Here is a 15,099-nt window from a genome sequence, read left to right on the forward strand (position 1 = left end):
TCCACACCTTCAGTGCGAAGACAACTGCTGCCAGCTCCAAATCAAGTGTGAGGTAGTTCAGTTCATGGACCTTGAGCTAGCGAAACGCATAGGCCACCGGCTTCCCATGTTGTATTAGGATAGCACCCAAGCGAACTCCCCAAATGCCTGCTCACAAGTGTCACTCCAAATGAACTCGACACCCTTCCGGGTCAACCTGGTCAACGGGGCTACAATACGAGAGAATCCTTCAATAAAATATCTGTAGTAGCCCACTAAACTAAGGAAACTGCCGATCCCGGACACGTTCGTGGGCTAGCCCCACTGACGCACGGCATCAATCTTCGAGTGGTCCACTACGATGCCCTGCCTCATCACCACATGACCGAGGAACTTCACCTCCTCCTGCCAGAACTCACACTTCTCCAGCTTTGCGTAAAGCTGGTGTGCAGGGAGGGTCTATAAGGTAATCTCCAAATGCCGCTCATGCTCCTCATGAGTCCTCGAATATATCAAAATGTTATCGATGAACACCACAAAAAACTGGTCGAGATACGGACAGAAGACCTCGTCCATCAACTGCATGAATACTGCGGATGCATTGGTTAGTCCGAAGGACATGACCTGGAACTCAAAATGATCATAGTGCGTCCTAAAAGCTGTCTTCAGGATATTCTCATCTCAGACCCGAGCCTGATGATAACCGGACCACAAGTCTATCTTCGAAAGAATTACACCTCCTGGAACTGATCAAACAAATCATCGATCCATAAGAGCGGGTATTTTTTCATGATCGTGACCTTGTCGAGCTCGCGATAATCTATGCAAAGCCTCAATGAGCCATCCTTCTTCATGAAGAGTACCGGCGCTCCCCATGGCGAACTGCTTGAACGGATAAAGCCTAGATCGCATAACTCATCCAACTGCTTCTGCAGTTCCCACAACTCCAATGGTGTCATACGATACAGGGCCTTCGAAATAAGCGCGGTACCAGGCACGAGATCAATCTGGAACTCGGTGTATTGATGAGATGGTAACCCCGAAATCTCCTAGAACACATCAGGAAAATCACAAACGACCAGCAGCTAATCGATACTCAAAGCAACTGAATACTCAATAGCACACGACAATAGGCAAGAAAGCTGCTCTCCTCTGGGCTCAGCAACAAACTGAAACTTTGGCAGATCGGGTATACAGAACGTGACTATCCTCACGAAGTAGTCCAATATGGTGTGGTACTCGGTGAGCCAATCCATGCCTAGGATGACATTAAACTCAGACATTGGCAATACGAACAAATCAGCAAGTAAAAAGATATCTCCAATCAAAACAGGGCAAGACGAGAAAAATCGGTCTATCACTGTAGTCTTCCCCAAAGGCATCGACACCGACAATCACGAGCAGACTCCATCGATAAATCGGTCGATCAGTAAAAATCATCTGCCACAAAGGAATGTGATACACCAGAATCAAACAATACATGTACAATGCATAAAGAAACAGGGAGAGTGCCCTCGACGACCCCTCCTGATGATTAAAGGTCCTGCTGGGCGGCATAAAATCTGCCTTGGGCCTGCTGGGGAGGTGCATGTCCCCTCTGAGGTCTCTGTTGCTGCTGCTGCTGTGGCGGCTTAATTTGCTACTGCGGGGGAGGTCCAGGAGGCTGGTGCTATGGTCATTGCTGCTGTTGTGGGGGATGTCGTGGTGGTTGATACGGTACCCGCGGCTACTACTTCTACAGATGGGGACACTAGTGCCTACGATGTCCTGTCCTGCCGCATCCAAAGCAAGTACCTGGGAATGGTCTTAAAGTTAGTGCTGGGGGTGCCACTGGTGCTCAGAATGCTGGGCGGGCCATCCGTCGCTGCTGTGAATGATGTTGTTGCTGCTGGGAGCTACCGGAGGGTGCCTTCCTCTTTCGGTCTCCTCTCTGGTCGCGGGCCCTGTGCAAACTGGCCCAATCTGCCTCGTCGACCTAGGTCGTCTGCACAATGTGCTCAAACGTCGAAAGCATGTGTCCGATCATACGACTCCTAAGAGTAGGACACAAACTGTTCTCAAAACGGTGGGCCTTTAACCCCCTCATCATCGATAAGATACGTAGCAAACCTTGACAACTCGACAAAATGTACCTCATACTGCGACACGGACATGTCTCCCTGGACTAGAGTCTCAAACTCTAATGCGCGCTGCTGTCGAACGTGCTCAGGAAAGAACTTTCAGTCCAACCGGTGTACAAAGTGCTCCCAGGTCCACTTGAAATCGGTCGCTGCCGCTCGGGTGACTGATGCCCACCAGTGCTGAGCCTCACCCTGGAGAAAAAATATAGCTAACGGGACCCGCTGCTAGGTCGTACATCTCATAGTGTCAAAAATCTTCTCCAACTCGGAGCGTCATATCTCTATTACAGTAGGGTTTGAGATGCCCTGGAAGCTTGGGGGATCGTACCGTCGGAAGTCACTGAGAAGGGTGCTCGTGTGTTCCTGCTCTGCCTGGGTGGCGTAATAATGGGTTGCCGGCCCTACCCCTGAAAGATAGCAGTCATCGTCTGCAGCATCTGTTGAAGCTGTTCTGCAGTCACAGGTGCTGTCGAGGCTACGCTAGGCTCATACGGAGGAGCGGGAATCGCTCGGGTCGCTCTCCTAGGCGACATGTCCTTCATGAAGGAACAAGGGCCTATCAGCCTTGAGAATTCTCGAAGGCATAAACGTTAAGGGTCTATGTCAAAAAATCGCTAAGTTATTCGAACTCGGGACCTATTTATTCTAAATTCATAGCAGATATGTGATGTGATCCTCGGGTATTCCTAAGTTATGATTTGATACCAACTTCTATCACGCCACAAACTCGAAAAACAAGCTCACAAAATTCCCAATCGCAGAATTCAGCACCGACAGCCTCTGTAGTGCCCCATTCTCGGCTCTTGGCACTCATGTGCCAAATTCTGATCCTGGGATCCTACAAGGAGGATTTTCAATATGAATTTTTTTGGTAATGGAACATAACCACAAGCATAACCAAGTCACAAAACAACATCACCACATATCCACTATATCAAAAACTTTAAGTACAATGCGGAGAGGAAAATATAAGGTGATCAAAGGGCTTTAAAATAATCCAATGCGCGCTCCTGCCTCAGCGCTGCTGCGATCCAACGCTACCTGCACGCAACAGTCATGCATAAGCTTACAAAAGCTTAAAGGGTGGTGTAAGTGTGTGCACAAGGCAACTGCCAAGTATGCAATATCAGAGTAATACAAAAATATACTAGTAAGTCCATGAATACTATCAGCCGTACCAAGGCTATGTGATGCAAGGCATGAATGTTATTGGCCATACCAAGGCCATGCGATGTGAGGCCTACGTAGCCGAATGTCATATGTGAGATGCAATATAAGCATGTCAGTCCTTATCAAGTACATATATTAGTATAGTTCCCCTCTCAGATATCACCAGGGTCTAGTACACTCCACACTGACCGCCGCCTCCCTAGCCACACAGCCCAGTGAGTGGAAGAGACCACACTATCCGCCTGACCAGTAATCTGCCAATACCTACCCAGCTCATCGATAGCGGACCCATTTGTGAGCTAATCAAACTCGACTTAGCTTACAACCCCCTCACTCGGGGGGATAAGGCCACACCCCCTTCCAACCGACCACGACACAATGGGAGACACAGCCTGCTGGTATTCGGCACTCGTGCACTCATGTATCCACTCGATCTAAACGTTGAAGCATCTCTTGGTACCAAAAAGGTCTTAAAATTTTCACCCAAGGACATCCTATGGGCCCACAGTGCTAGAGCCAATATTTTCAGTATCCAATCCAGCCATCCACGATGTGCCTGTGGAGGCCATGACCCTGATGTCACTAGGGCATACAATGATCATGTCACACATATGTGAGATGCATGAGTCACACCATCTAGTCATATAGATAACAATCATGCGCGTACTGGACGATCATGTCGGTAACTCCTATCGGTGAGTCCCATAAATAATATGCCCAATGGCATATGCTATGATCAGTCACTACTCATATCAAGCATACATATGATGCGTATGGGCATGAGTCATGGAGTTATACTACGCATGTTATATGGTGATGAACTATCCTTACAACGAAGATGGGCCTAGACGGCCTACACACAACAAGTATGGGCCTATTAATGGGCCCTATTTAGAGTTACAATGGGGACATTTAACCAACATTATTCTTACAATGTGGGCGTCGAACCATCATTACACATCGCAATGGACTTTATATATATATAGCCCATTGGGCCTCAACCCATGGGCCTCAAATACATCAAATGGGCCGCATCACATGGGCCTCATATATATCAAGTGGGCTGCATCAATGAGCCTCATATATATCAAGGTGGGCCTCAACGACGAGCCTTATCAAATGGGCCGAATCAAATGGGTCAAGTCGAATAGCCCAAGTCGAATGGGCTGAGTTGAATGGGCCAATTCAAATAGGCCGAACACAATTCATCTATTTTTAGAGATCAATATAGAGTATTATATAAAAATGAATCATATCAATAGATCAACTGGGCCAATTCAAATGGGCCTCACCATAGGGTTTATTTCCCATCCAGCCTATTCATAAGGTCACAAAGACTTGGATTTAGAGGAAAAACAAATATCATATTGGTCCAAACTTGGTAGCCCAAAGGTTTCAATGGTGGACGTTCAGACCCATTATTTTTCTGAAATGTGGTCCACCTGATAACTGGATCTGTCTCATTTTTAGTCTCAAGCCTTAAGACGAGTCCACCAAATTGATGGGCAGTTTGGATCCAACACATGCATCATGGTAGGTCCCGCCATCCAAGGTCTGGACGGTGTAGCTACACAAAGCATACATCATGGTAAGGTCCACATGGGTGGACAGTCCAACTAGAAGAACAGATGGACAGCATAGGTATAGCACATACCTCATGCGTGGGGCCCACATGGCTTGGGACATCAATACGGCAGCTATTATGTTGCTGTATGTGTACACCAGCTAATCCTCGTGCAGGTGGGTCCCACGTGGGGCTACCATAACATTTATCTTCCATCCAATCTGTTAATAAGGTCATAAAGACCAGAATAAAGAGGAAAAACAAATTTCATAACGATCCAAAACTTCTGTGACCCAAACAGGGTTTCAATGTTAGCCATTTAATCCCACTATTCCATGTAGTGTGGTCCACCTAAGTTCCTTGCTCGGCTGATTTTTGGGATGGCCCATAGCTAGAAGGGGCCCCATTAAATGCACGGTGTTGACGTTCCACACACATCATGGTGGGGCCTACGGTTGGGACCCACGTCCCTGCCCATTGGAGCAGCGCAGTAGCAGGATGTTGCCGCAGCGTCCTCTGGACGAGCAGCAGTAGTGCCTGCTGCACCTTTTTTTATTTTTATTTTTTTTATTTTTCTACAATTTTTCCTAGGCAGGGTCCGCATCAGGTGGATCCGCTCCACCCATTGGATTCTGTGGCTCAAGACAGTCCAAACAAGCCTAATATTCAGTATGTTTTGGCGTGTAGAAACATCAAGGTGGGTCCCAGTCGATTTTAATGGTAAAAATCACTATTTTCTATACTATGGCCCACCAGATAATTGTATTGGCTTCATTTTTTGGCTCAACGCCTAAAATGGGCTGAGAAATATTATGGACGGCGTGGATTAGATTTATACATCAAGGTGGGGCCTGCATGAGCGGCCCACCCAAAGCTTTTGAACCAAGCTAATATTTTTTTTCTTTACACAGCAACGTCCAGACCTTACTGGACAGCCTGGACAGCAGATGTCTAGCAAGTTCTGGGCTGGCCCATCTGGCCATGTTAGGGTCCACCTATATTTGTATTTTTCCATCATCTGGACCTTTCAAACAAAAAGGGTAGTAAGGTGGGTTGGTCCCCATGTTTGGACAGCCATGTGGTCCATTGGATGCACAGTCTAGATATCACATACACTCATCATGTGGGCCATAAAATAAAGGAAGGAGAGAGATAGAGAGAGAGAGAGACGTGTAATGGAGGGCTCCGCCACTATGAGCCCTCCTTTTCCATGTATTCAATCATACATCAAGTGGGTCCCAATACATGCGGGCCCACCAAATCAAAATCAATGGTGGAGATTCCTTCTCCATCAAAATGGAAGGTCTAGATGACCTCTTTCAAACTTAGAAAAGTAAACATCATGATAGGTTCCATGGAGAATGGCCCCATCATGAAATGATCATGTGAATCATGGTGGGCCATTGGCCACATCTAGGGTGCAAAGTGAAATCCATACCATCAATCGGTAGGCCCCACTTGTCCCATCATCAAAACATGAAATATAGGCCTATAAAACACTCACCGTTTGATCTTCTTGGTCCGATGGAACGCCGAACTCCTTATGCCTCACTTTGATGGAAAATTATGAGAAATGAAGGGCTAGGATGATGGATCTTAGGATAGGAAGTGGGCCACGCACAACACACTCTTTTTCTCTCCTTGGAAGTGCTTGGACGTGCACTTTTTTCTTCTTTGTTGCTTGGAAAATATGTAGAGAAAGAGAGATAGAAATGGTGGTTATAAGAGAGAGGTGATGGTTGTGAGTGATGGATGTGAGTTGATAGATATACTTGACTTGAGAGTTGACTAAGGTAGGTTGCTTGAATTGGGGAGAAAGAAAGCATGGGTTATGTACTTTGATTGATTAATTGATTGATGGATTGATGGGATGGGTTGTAGAGATTCTCTTGGGTTTGAAATGAGAAATATTTCTTCGAAATAAACATGGGCCCACATCTCCTAGCCAAGGTATCGAAACGGTGTGCATGACGCGGCGTTGGAACCGCGGCAATGGTGTGGTCATAATGTTACAAGTCTTGAATTTAGCCGACTCAAATCTACGGGATACGACTTAAGGTCATACGTGAACATCGATTATATGTCGTGGATTACAGGAATTCGACGAGGAGGATAGCGGGAGTCTATGGAATGGTACGGATTTGGATATGGACCTTGCACACATTGTCATTCTATATTAAATATACGTATTTTGTTGTAATATGAAACAACTTTGAGGTGAACTATCCAAAGTAATCCCTGCGTAAGTTATCGTACATTGCAGAAGTATATGTCAAGTTGTGTGAAGCACTTGACATTGTTACAACCAATATGCCAGTCACAATAAGAGAAATTTGGTCTCTCGGGACTCCATTCAGATGTGCAAGTGACAAAACTACATATTTCATATGAAGTTTCTCCCAGTTATATTTCTCCATTAGCTCCGAAATTTCTTCGAGATTGTATATCTTTCAGCTGAGTCATCGTCGATATATTCCTCCCTCTACTCATCGACTAGATCGAGTATCTCTTTGGCCCCAGTAAAAGAAGATAAGGCTAGAAAGTCCATCTGCAACAGCTGATGAAGTATGCTACGTGCTTCCTCTACGCTCCGGTTTGATGAGGACATGATCAAAAATTGACTCAACTGTAAATATAGATTATAAACAAGTCAATTAAATGAATAAATCATGACTTGCAATTTTCACGTATACATGTAATACATAAATTATTCGAATTGAAAATTGACATGTAAATCGTGTGTACATTTAATAATCGTCATCTGTATCACTATTGCTTAGGACTATTTCTTCTTCACCATCACTATCGCTGATCAGTATTTCCTCTTCATCGTCTGCAACGTCGTCATCAATGAAACCGCTATCATCTCTAACAATGTCATGTATTATTGAGGCATCAATATGATCAGGTGGCACATCATCTTTATCCAATTGTACCACATCAATATCAACATTTGGATCAGTCCCTCTATCCCTAGATGGCATGTCTTCTTGATATGCTTGTTTAACTCTAGACATTGAAATTACGGTAATGACCGCTTTAGTTGAAGTAGGAATATGTCAATATGTCCTAGAGGGGGGTGAATATGACAATTTTAAAATCTTATTACTCTAATCTTAAAAACAAGCATACATTAGGATTACTACAGAGTAACTCTATTGGCTTCCAAGCCCGGTAGAGGATCCAATTATAAAACTATTTGAGAGATAAACAATATGCAAGTTAGTTTATAATGGATATGACTGTGTTTGTGAGGCATGATCTCAGACAATCAAGTATGAAAGTATTTAAGTAAATTACATAAGTAATGGAAGACAATAGCAATATCAAACATAGTCATTTTTATAGTGATTCGACTACTTATCTACTCCACTTCCGGCAAATGCACTCAACCCTTGAGTGTACCGGATATCACTAAGGAGGTTTCACAACAGGTTCACCTCAAACCGGAGGTTTTAAATCAGGCTCACCTCTAACCAATACAACCTACACTTAGGCTGACACAATATGTCTACATGACACTATTTACGCTCCCATGAGCAAGGGTTAACACATAGCACCCGATTTTTAGACCACACAGGCCAAGGACCTTCACAAGGACCTAAAGGTTTATGCTCTCCATAGAGCAAGGGTCAACACAAAGCACCCCCATGTACACTCCTGCCGGAGGCCTCCTATAAGGACTTACAAGGGGTGAGAAACACCTTTAACCCAATCCTAAGAAAGAATGATCACTAGGGTCCTCTGGACTCTAATGACTTACAAATAAGTAGATGAGCCTCATTTAGCGCGTTGATGAATATCTCCTCCTTTGATGACGAAGAATCTTCTGCTTCTTTGAACCGCAACTCAGAAGATGTACCAATACATGCGACAGGTTGGGTCAAGGTTATAATGGAATCCAACTCTATTAAATATTTTCCTATAAAGGAGATAAAGCGATTCCAATCATCTATGCATTCAAGGCATTCCAGCTTAATGATTTGCCATTAAGGTGGTAGCTGCAGGATCCTTGAATGCAAAAGTTCATTCCCCAATCCACTCTATTGAATGTCAATGATGAGGTGGATTGAAGGATGAACTTCCATGAGAGAAAAAGACTTAAGGTATATGATTTAAGATTAAATACACAAAAGAATTCTCTATTTTCTCTATCAAACAACCAAGGTCAAGCTCTCACTAAATAAGCAAAAGGTTCCAACGGATATAAAACGGTCACATTTTTTATAGAGTTCGATATCATCGAGCGTATACTCTCGATAGCATCAACTGGCCGCTCGATGACACGAACTCAAATGTCAAACGCTTTTGAAACCTTTTGCTAGATGGTCGAGGAAATCGAACATACGTCGATGTCATTGGATTTCGAACTCTGATTTCATCGACACGAGGTTCGATTCCTCGACATTTGAAAATGTCAGAAACTTGACTTTGAAGGCTTTTTAGGAACAGATATGATCTAGCTTCACTCGATATCATTGGAATTTGAATATCGATGATATCGAGGGCGGTGTCGATTCATCAATAATTCCAAGGAATTTTCCTATAAGTTTGCTGGACAGTTTCTGTCCAATTTCGATGATATCGACCATGCCTCAGTAAGATCGATATTTGAATATCGATTTTATTGAGTGACCCTCGATCCGAGAAAAATATCCTGAAAAACTTGCTGGATGCAAATGTGTCCTAATCCGATATCATCGAAGGAATTCTGATATCATCAAGATTTGAACTCCAAGGATATCGAGAAGGTCTTCGATATATCAAATATTACATGGTTTGCCTTAGCAGAACTTTGGACACAACAAACCTAATGTCAATTTTATTAAGTCCACTCGATGGACTGGAGATTCAAATATCAATGATATCGAACCCTCTATCGATACATCAATAATTTCATCCAGATATCTTTGTGGTTGCTAGACATCTTATGTCCTCATTTCAATAATATCGAGTGAGCTTCGAGGACATTGACAACAAGGTTCGATTTCATCAAACCACTTGTCAATAAATCGACAAAGGCAAAAAACTTAGAGATTTTTCTAAGTTTGAAAAAAGTTTTCTAATCATAATCATTGGGGTGTTCTAACCAATTTTAAGGGTTTTAATTACCTGGTGTTTTGGGACATGGGATGTGAGGCTCAAGATTTACCTGTGACGAGTTCGGGCACACATCCAATTGAGGTAGTTGCTTGATCAATCTTCCTATAGGGCCCTTCTGCCTAGCTAACTCAACTTACACTCTAATTGACAAACCAGGGCACTTTCAGACTTTTCATTTCCCCCATCCTCGCTATCTTTAACTTCTGGTACGAGAATGTCAAATATGTTCTTGAGCTTTATTTTCTGCATTACATGCTAAGAGCCGCCTAACTTAGTATCAGCGAGGTAAAATACTTGTTCACCTTGGCTAGAAGGACAAATAGGTCATCGTTAAACCACTTCTGAGATAAATTTACGCTCATAAAGTAGTCGTCAGTCTGTATTCCTAACTTCTTATTTTCAATGTCCCACCAATCACATTTAAATAAGTACACCCGCTTTCTCATACAATAACTCGGCTCAATAATATCCATCAAAATGCCATAAAAGTCAATTTATACCTCCTCATGCGTTCCCTCGCAATCCTTTGATAAGAACACAAATCCTTTAAGAATATCCCCAACTCAATTAGCGCCGCACTAATATCCTTACTCAGGAATCCACGAATCACAACCGGTAGTAGACGTTACAAAAGGATATGACAATCATGACTTTTCATTCCTGTTACCTTACAGTCCGTAATGTTTACGCGCCGAGATATATTTGACACATGCCCATCGAAAAACTTCACCAATCTCAACCATTCACATAAACATTTTTTCTCTAGTTTTGTTAATGTATAACAGGCTGCTGGTATAGTATATGAATTTCTATGTGGTTACAAGTACAACTCTTTCCTTAAACCCATTGCTTATAGATCCAATGGAGCCTTGAAACTATCTTTTGTTTTCTTTTCTATGTTCTTTAATGTTCCGAAGACATTGTCACATATATTCTTCTCAATATGCATGACATCTAAGTTGTGTCGCAATTTCATATCACTCCAATAAGGCAACTCAAAAAAAATGCTCTTCTTCCTCCAGTAATAGTCCAATATTGTATGTTTCCTCTTCTTCAAGTGCGATACCTATCCAAATCTAACTTCTCCAATGTTATTCAGTTATTGTATCACATCTTCTCTATATAACTCTTTCGGGGTTGGCCTATGATCTTGTTTTCCATCAAAGATCATCGTCTTCTTACGCCAACTATGATCGCTCAGAAGGAAGCGACGATAGCCCATATAATATATTTTTTTAATCATGCTTCAATGACAATGAATAAGTCTCAATACTACATGTTAGACAACTCAACTTTCCCTTTGTACTCCACCCAGATAAATTCTCATACGCAAGAAAGTCATTTATTGTCCACAAGACTACTGCGTGCAATCAAAATGTCTGTCCTGCAAATGTGTCATACATCTGTACACCTTGACTCCACAACTCGTTTAACTCATCTACTAACGGTCGCAAATGCACATCAATGTCATTCCCGGGTGACCTGGGTTCAGGAATAAGAAATGACATCATGAAAAATAACTCCTTCATACACAACTAAGGATGTAAATTATAGAGCATAAGTACCACTGCTCACATACTGTACGAGCTACTCATATTACCAAATGGATTAAAACCATTACTTGCAAGACCTAGTCGAATTTGCTTGTCAAAATTTTATCAAGCTTCAGAGTCCGCAGGGTGCCTCAATGTACTATCATCATGAATGCGTTGTTCCTTATGCCACCTCATATCTTCAGTCGTCATGCGAGACGTGAACAATCTTTGCAATCTGGATTTTAATGGGAAGTATCTTAACGCTTTTTGTTGGATTTTCTTACGCTTGGTTTCGCATACTTCCACCTACACTCTCCACATTCTGGCTCTTTAACATTTTCATGCTCTTTCTAATACAATACACAATCATTTATACATGTATGTATGGGGATGTAACTAAGGCCCAAGTCTCGCATCAAAGATTTTGCCTCGTAATGAGACTTAGGAAATGTCTCACCATCTGGTAATGCTTCTTTCAATAAGTCAAGCAACATGCCAAATGATTTGTTACTCCAATGATTTATTATCTTCAAATAAAGTAACCTTGTAAGAAAATTCAACTTGGAGAAGTTCTCATACCCCGGATAAAGTGGACGTTGCCCATACCTCAACAACCTATTAAACTTTTCTGATTCGACATCACCGATAGGGGGAATATCTTGGCTACTACTTGTCGCTACAAAATCAGTATCTATAATTATTCCCCTGAACACATCCCCTATGATATCTTATATTTTGTCAACGTCTTCATCATCATCATCCGGCACAATTGGGTCAGCAAGGACTCCAGTGGCCTCAACTCTTTGGTGGATATCTTCACCATGATTGATCCACCAAGTATAACCCTAGTCAATCCCAACCATGAACAAATCGTCTTCTACTTTATCTAAAGTCTTATGAACCATGTTCTTGCATTTTTGACATGGACACCTAATCCTATTGCCTGAATCTACCTGATTTCGTACAAATTCCATGAACTCTTAAACCTCTTGTTTATACTTTGGGTCAAACCTGTTCTTAGCTCACATCCAACTTTTATCCATCTCTACAATGAAAAGACTAGAGTCAGTTTACGGAAATAGGTTTAAGATTAGGTTAGGTTTATAGGTTTAGGATTAGGTGTAGGTTTAGGTTTAGGGATTTAAGAATACGTTTAGGTTTTTGGTTTAGGTTTAGGTTTTAGGTTATAGGTTTAGGTTATAGGTTTAGGTTTAGGTTTAGGTTAGGTTATAGGTTTAGGTTAAGGTTATAGGTTTAGGTTTAGGTTTAGGTTAATGTTATAGGTTATAGGTTTAGGTTTAGGTTATAGGTTTAGGTTTAGGTTAAGGTTAAGGTTATAGGTTTAGGTTTAGGTTAAGGTTATAAGTTATAGGTTTAGGTTGAGGTTTAGGTTATATAGGTTAAATGTTTAGGTTTAGGTTAAGGTTATAGGTTTAGGTTTAGGTTAATGTTATAGGTTATAGGTTTAGGTTCAGGTTATAGGTTTAGGTTACAGGTTTAGGTTACAGGTTTAGGTTTAGTTAATGTTATGGGTTATAGGATTAGGTTATAGGTTATAGGTTTAGGTTTAGGTTTAGGTTAGGTTATAGGTTATAGGTTATAAGTTTAGGTTATAGGATGTAGGTTATAGGTTTAGGTTTTGGTTTAGCTTAGGTTATAGGTTATTGGTTTAGGTTATCAGATATAGGTTATAGGTTTAGGTTTAGGTTATAGGTTTAGGTTTAGGTTAAGGTTATAGGTTTAGGTTTAGGTTAATGTTATAGGTTAGAGGTTTAGGCTAAGGTTATAGGCTTAGGGTATAGGTTTAGGTTTAGGTTAATGTTATAGGTTATAAGTTTAGGTTTAGGTTAAGGTTATAGGTTATAAGTTTAGGTTATAGGTTTAGGTTTAGGTTTAGGTTAGGTTATAGGTTATAGGTCTAGGTTATAGGATATAGGTTATAGGTTTAAGTTCTAGGTTTAGGTTAAGGTTTTAGGTTATAGGTTTAGGTTTAGGTTATAGGTTTAGGTTTAGGTTTAGGTTATAGGTTATAGGTTATAGGTTATAGGTTTAGGTTATAGGTTATAGGTTTAGGTTTAGGTTATAGGTTATAGGTTTAGGTCTTTTGTATGTTTTGACATCTTTTGGTCATACATAAATCTTTCAGAAATTTGGCATATGAAGGGATTTGTTTAATGGCATCAGCAGAGGGATGTTGACCTTTACTTGTTTAAGCATCTCCAGAATATCCTAAGAGTTAAAGAGAGGTTTTGGTGCAATCAACCGTTGAGGGAATGACGTAATCGGCTTACTTTGAGGTTCCAGATCTAACCCATGTGGAGCATTGTTAGATCTATCATTCTCATCTATTTACGGGTCCTTAGGCTTTTCAACCCTCAGTAAAGTAGATTTGTCAATTGTCTTCCCACTCCTAAGAGTAGTGATAGACTTAGTTTGCTCCATCTGTTTTGAAGAACTTGGGTCACTAATTTCATATTGTTGTTTTGGGTTGGGGAGAGGCTGAACCGGAAGGATCCCTTTCTCCCCAATTGAACTTTTTGTTTCAAGCCCTTATATGGCTTTTGTTAGGTCTTGAAAGGCTTACAGCATACCCTGATTAAAAAGATCTTGGTTTTGTATATGTTTTAAGACCGGATCCTCTTGAGGTTTCCTTTGATTTAGAAATTGGTTAAGGATCCCTTGAGCAGTAGCCGTTTATCTGTTCCTCCAACTGAAGTTTGGATGATGCCTCCAGCTTGAGTTATATTTATTTGAGGTGGGTCCAGTAAAAGGTTTTTAGTAGTTGTTTACGGCATTTGATTGCTCATTCAATATCTCTTGAAAAGTAAGAATTGTTGGGCAATTCTCAGTTGTATGTATGTTACAAACACAAATACCACAAACAATTTCCATAGTCTGTTCAGGTTCTACCTTCTTAAGTTTCATGGCCTTGACTTTTCTTACGAGTTTGGCCACTCTTGCATTTATATCATCTTCCTCTTTTAGAACATAAATTCCTCCACTTTCCTTAGATTGAGTAGGCTTGGGAGTGGTAATTCTTGAAGAGTTATCTCATGATTATGCGTTTTCAACAAGTTTATCAAAATAATCCCATGCATCATCGGCTTCCTTATTCATGAATTCCTCATTACACATCATCTCCACAAATTGGTGCATGGGTGAGGTCAATCCTTATAGAAAAAGCTTGTTATACACCATGTTTCGTAGCCATGTTGTAGACATGAATTTATGAGATCCTTAAATCGCTCCCAACATTAGAAGAAGGTCTCGTCCTCTTTTTACACAAAATTCATGATTGCTTTCCTTAAGGAATTCATTTTATGATATGAGAAGAACTTTTTAAGGAACTCCCTCGTCATCTCATCTCATGTGCCAATGGACCTTGGTCTTAAGGAATGTAACTACAACTTAGCCTTTTCTTTCAAAGAGAAAGGAAACAATTTCAACCTAACTATGTCCTCGGACACGTTTGGGAAGAGTAATGTACATATTATTTCATCAAACTCTTTTATATGCAAGTATGGACTTTTAGATTCCAGTCCATGAAACTTAGGGAGGAGTTGAATTTACCCCTGTTTAATATCCACAATTTATACATTCAATGAAAATATCATGCAAGAAGGTGTGC

The 15,099-nt window shown here is 41.4% G+C and overlaps 1 non-coding gene across 1 annotated transcript; it reads left to right on the top strand.

The window, feature by feature from the left end:
* The first annotated feature begins 14,675 nt into the window (after positions 1–14,675).
* Positions 14,676–14,783, top strand: LOC131254633 (small nucleolar RNA R71). The gene has a single exon (XR_009175756.1). It is a non-coding gene; the product is annotated as a small nucleolar RNA R71 (small nucleolar RNA).
* The last annotated feature ends 316 nt before the right edge of the window (positions 14,784–15,099 follow it).

This window comes from Magnolia sinica, chromosome 8 (genome assembly GCF_029962835.1).
Source record: "Magnolia sinica isolate HGM2019 chromosome 8, MsV1, whole genome shotgun sequence".
Classification (NCBI taxonomy): domain Eukaryota; kingdom Viridiplantae; phylum Streptophyta; class Magnoliopsida; order Magnoliales; family Magnoliaceae; genus Magnolia; species Magnolia sinica.